Source organism: Astyanax mexicanus, unplaced genomic scaffold (assembly GCF_023375975.1).
Source record: "Astyanax mexicanus isolate ESR-SI-001 unplaced genomic scaffold, AstMex3_surface scaffold_89, whole genome shotgun sequence".
NCBI classification, from domain to species: domain Eukaryota; kingdom Metazoa; phylum Chordata; class Actinopteri; order Characiformes; family Acestrorhamphidae; genus Astyanax; species Astyanax mexicanus.
Window position 1 is genome coordinate 12,501 of NW_026040099.1, and position 5,000 is coordinate 17,500.

Below are 5,000 nucleotides of genomic sequence, written 5' to 3' on the forward strand. Positions count from 1 at the left end.
CCGCCGGGTTGAATCCCCCGGGCGGACTGTGCGGACCCCACCCGTTTACCTCTTAACGGTTTCACGCCCTGTTGAACTCTCTCTTCAAAGTTCTTTTCAACTTTCCCTTACGGTACTTGTTCGCTATCGGTCTCGTGCCAGTATTTAGCCTTAGATGGAGTTTACCACCCTCTTTAGGCTGCATTCCCAAGCAACCCGACTCCGAGAAGAACCGCGACCTCGGCGCGGCGGGGGCCGTTACCGGCCTCACACCGTCCCTGGGCTGAGCCTCTATCAGAAGGACTCAGGCCCCCCGGCCCGCGCCGAGAGATACGGACTTCTATACGCCACATGTCCCGACGCCCGTGAAGGACGGGGGATTCGGCGCTGGGCTCTTCCCTCTTCGCTCGCCGCTACTAGGGGAATCCTTGTTAGTTTCTTTTCCTCCGCTTAGTAATATGCTTAAATTCAGCGGGTCGTCTCGTCTGATCTGAGGTCGCGCTCGAAGGGCTGTCGTCGCCAGGCGTACGCCGCCGCGAGGGAGGGCGGGAACCACCCCTCGCGGTCTGGCTGGAAACCATTCGGAGGAACCCTTTCGAGACGGGGAGGTTCGATTCGGCCGGAGGACGAAGGATGAAAACGGGAAGAAAAAAACTTAAGCCCCCCTCTTCGCCTTCTACCGGAGCTATCCTACCAACCTCTCTTTTGCCGCGCTCTCGGCCCGAACGAAAAGGAGAGGGAGGACGGAGATCCGCCGACGGAGAGACGGCGCGCGTAACGGGCAGCCAGAGAGGGTAAAACCCACCGGCAGCCGTCGCTACGACGTCTCTCCACGGATCGCCGCCACCTCTCCCCTCGCCGGAACGAGGAACGGTAGAGGACGGTGTGTGGAAAGCCGGCCTCCGAGACCCATCGCTGGGCAACGGAGACGAAGGCGAGAGGGGTGGACGAAAGTCTTTTCCCCCGCGATCAAGCCCGTCGAGCGGCTTTTGTCGAGTCCCGAACGAGAAGGGAACCTGACCGAGTCTGCTTTTAGGAAGACGAAGGCGCCTCGGATCGGGCACCTGCGAACCTCCAGCCGCGGTCCCCTCGAACCGTCTCTTAACTCTTCCCCGGAGGGAAGAGGGAGACGGAACGAAAAGGTCCGATAGATTGGAATAGCGACCCTCAGACAGGCGTGGCCCCGGGATTGACCCGGGGCCGCAATGTGCGTTCAAAGTGTCGATGATCAATGTGTCCTGCAATTCACATTAGTTCTCGCAGCTGGCTGCGTTCTTCATCGACGCACGAGCCAAGTGATCCACCGCTAAGAGTTGTACTCTTTATGGTTGTTTTTGTTTCGAAGCCATGTAACCAACAGACACAAAAAGTGACGGTTTGAAATAATGTTTTACGGCAGCCGCGGGTACGGGCGCCCCGGAACGCCTAAGCGAACTCGGGGTCATCAAACCGCGCCGCCGAGCCGCCTCCGGAGTAAGAAACCCCGCAGACGGACTTCGGGGGCCAGGTACCCGTCTCCCTTTGGCCGTAAAACACGTTTTTTGCTCAGGACACCGTTTTTCGATCAAGTCATTAAAAGGCCGAAGGGAATCCCTGTAGTTCCCAACGTCGGGCCGTGGCTTGAACATTTTTTGTTTGTGGAAATGGGAGTCGCGCCTACTGGGAGACACTACCAACCCAAGTCCCGGTAATGATCCTTCCGCAGGTTCACCTACGGAAACCTTGTTACGACTTTTACTTCCTCTAGATGATCAAGTTCGATCGACTTTTCAGCACAGCACCAAGGCCCCGCGAAGGAGCCCCGGCGTGGCCGATCCGAGGACCTCACATAACCATCCAATCGGTAGTAGCGACGGGCGGTGTGTACAAAGGGCAGGGACTTAATCAGCGCGAGCTGATGACCCGCACTTACTGGGAATTCCTCGTTCATGGGGAATAATTGCAATCCCCAATCCCCGTCACGAACGGGTTTAAGCGGATTACCCGCGCCTCTCGGCGTAGGGTAGGCACACGCTGGCCCGGCCATTGTGGCGCGCGTGCAGCCCCGGACATCTAAGGGCATCACAGACCTGTTATTGCTCCATCTCGCGTGGCTATACGCCACTGGTCCCTCTAAGAAGTTAACCGCGACCGCGGGGGGCCGCGTAACTATTTAGCACGAAGGAATCTCGTTCGTTATCGGAATTAACCAGACAAATCACTCCACCAACTAAGAACGGCCATGCACCACCACCCACAGAATCGAGAAAGAGCCATCAGTCTGTCAATCCTTTCCGTGTCCGGGCCGGGTGAGGTTCCCCGTGTTGAGTCAAATTAAGCCGCAGGCTCCACTCCTGGTGGTGCCCTTCCGTCAATTCCTTTAAGTTTCAGTTTTGCAACCATACTCCCCCCGGAACCCAAAGACTCTGGTTTCCCCGCACGCTGCCCGGCGGGTCATGGGAATAACGCCGCCGGATCGCGGGTCGGCATAGTTTACGGTCGGAACTACGACGGTATCTGATCGTCTTCGAACCTCCGACTTTCGTTCTTGATTAATGAAAACATTCTTGGCAAATGCTTTCGCTTTCGTCCGTCTTGCGCCGGTCCAAGAATTTCACCTCTAGCGGCGCAATACGAATGCCCCCGGCCGTCCCTCTTAATCATGGCCCTGGTTCAGGAAACCCACAAAATAGAACCGGAGTCCTATTCCATTATTCCTAGCTCAGGCATTCAGGCGAGTTTGGTGCCCGCTTTGAACACTCTGATTTTTTCAAAGTAAACGCTCCGGACCCCTGAGGACCGGACACCCAACCAAGGGCATCCGGGGGGCGCCGGGAGGCAGGGTCTGGGACAGGCGGTAGCTCGCCTCGCGGCGGACCGCCAGCCCACTCCCGAAGTCCAACTACGAGCTTTTTAACTGCAGCAAATTTAATATACGCTATTGGAGCTGGAATTACCGCGGCTGCTGGCACCAGACTTGCCCTCCAATGGGTCCTCACCCATGTGTTTAGGATACGTTCATTCCGATTACAGGGCCTCGAAAGAGACCTGCATCGTTATTTTTCGTCACTACCTCACCGTGTCGGTAATGGGTAATTTGCGCGCCTGCTGCCTTCCTTGGATGTGGTAGCCATTTCTCAGGCTCCCTCTCCGGAATCGAACCCTGATTCCCCGTTACCCGTGGTCACCATGGTAGCCCCCTATGCTACCATCGACAGCTGATAGGGCAGACATTCGAATGAGACGTCGCCGCCGCGGTGGGCGCGCGATCGACCCGAGGTTATCTAGAGTCACCAAAGGGCCGGGGGAAACCCTCGCGGGTCCCCCCGGGTGGGTTTTGGGTCTGATAAATGCACGCATCCCGGCCCCCCCGAGAGAGGACCGGTCAGCGCTCGTTTGCATGTATTAGCTCTGGAATTACCACAGTTATCCGAGTAACGTGTGGAGCGATCAAAGGAACCATAACTGATTTAATGAGCCATTCGCAGTTTCACTGTACCTTCCGTGTGCACTTAGACCTGCATGGCTTAATCTTTGAGACAAGCATATGTTACTGGCAGGATCAACCAGGTTGCTGCGAGTGGTTTTTGTCACAGAAAAAACCATTGGTTCTTAGAGGGGAGAGGGATCGGCCCCGTACCGTCCGAAGGACCCCCCGGGGAGGGGGGGACGGGCGGAGAGGCTCGTCCGAGCTCACCCCTCATTGCTCCCAGTGGAAATTAGTGTGGCAACTCCGCTGCGCGAGTTCCCGCTTGCTTCGGGGATAACAAGGAAACGCTCGTTCCGAAACCGGGGGTCCGGAGCTTTTTGAAGCCGGGTGCTGGAGCTCGGTTGGACGCGAGGACCACCGAGGCATCCGAGTCCGACGGCTCCGGGCCGACCGGTTATCGTGTAGGGCAGATTGAGATATAGACGGGCCGTCTACGACTCCCTCGGATAGGTTCGGAAAGGTCCTCCCCCTGACGGAGGACCCCCCTGGAGGCTAACCCGCTGGGTCGGGTAGGAACGCACCGCGCACAGTGGCCACGGAGGGCCGCGCGGTTGCCTACCCAGGCGGGCTCGGTAGTCCATTCGATCGGGTCAAAATAATGAAAGAGATACCCCCCCTGGAACCGTCTCTGGAAGTTTGGTTTTTCCTCCGTACCGCCTGGGGGGCGGGGGGCGGGACGGAGGCCGACCTGCGGAGCTTCTTGGTCGGGTAGGATCGGGTCCGTGTTATAGTGTCCAAAAATCCACTTTGGAACCATTATTGGGGCTTTATTTAAGCTCTGCCATGCTTAGAAATGAATGGAGAATCATCTCCAGTGCTTGGACCCCTAGTCATTGCCACTCTCCTCAACAGTCCGACGGCACCCCTTTGAAAAACCCCCCGACGAAAAATCCTCCAGAGCGCGGGCGAACTCGCTCCGAGGCCGACCGGAGTGCACCTTCGTCGGGCAAGGGAGTCGGGCGAAGGGGGTCAGAAATCCTGGAGCTCGCCACCCTCACTAGTTTTTGGCGTGAAATGGTAGACCAAAAGTGGGGACTTAGAAAAATTTCGCACTTTTTCGACCTACCACTGGTAGACCGAGTGGGACTTAGTCATTTTTTCAGCTTTTTCGGGCCTACCACTGGTAGACCAAGTTGGACTTAGTCATTTTTTCAACTTTTCGAGCCTACCACTGGTAGACCAAGTTGGACTTAGTCATTTTTTCGACTTTTCGAGCCTACCACTGGTAGACCAAGTTGGACTTAGTCATTTTTTCGACTTTTCAGAGCTACCACTGGTAGACCAAATGGGACTTAGTCATTTTTTCAACTTTTCGAGCCTACCACTGGTAGACCAAGTTGGACTTAGTCATTTTTTCAGCTTTTTCGGGCCTACCACTGGTAGACCAAGTTGGACTTAGTCATTTTTTCGACTTTTCAGAGCTACCACTGGTAGACCAAGTTGGACTTAGTTATTTTTTCAACTTTTCGAGCCTACCACTGGTAGACCAAGTTGGACTTAGTCATTTTTTCGACTTTTCAGAGCTACCACTGGTAGACCAAGTTGGACTTAG

The 5,000-nt window shown here is 55.9% G+C and overlaps 3 non-coding genes across 3 annotated transcripts in view; all 3 read right to left on the reverse strand.

The window, feature by feature from the left end:
• LOC125798878 (28S ribosomal RNA) overlaps positions 1-478 on the reverse strand; it is a 4,063-nt gene extending 3,585 nt beyond the window's left edge. The window contains exon 1 of the ribosomal RNA XR_007437668.1: positions 1-478. This exon is cut by the window's left edge and continues 3,585 nt beyond it. This is a non-coding gene — a ribosomal RNA (28S ribosomal RNA).
• A 662-nt stretch (positions 479-1,140) lies between these two features.
• LOC125798881 (5.8S ribosomal RNA) lies at positions 1,141-1,294 on the reverse strand. Its single transcript, XR_007437671.1, has one exon. It is a non-coding gene; the product is annotated as a 5.8S ribosomal RNA (ribosomal RNA).
• A 373-nt stretch (positions 1,295-1,667) lies between these two features.
• LOC125798875 (18S ribosomal RNA) lies at positions 1,668-3,531 on the reverse strand. The gene has a single exon (XR_007437665.1). It is a non-coding gene; the product is annotated as an 18S ribosomal RNA (ribosomal RNA).
• Between the last annotated feature and the right edge of the window lie 1,469 nt (positions 3,532-5,000).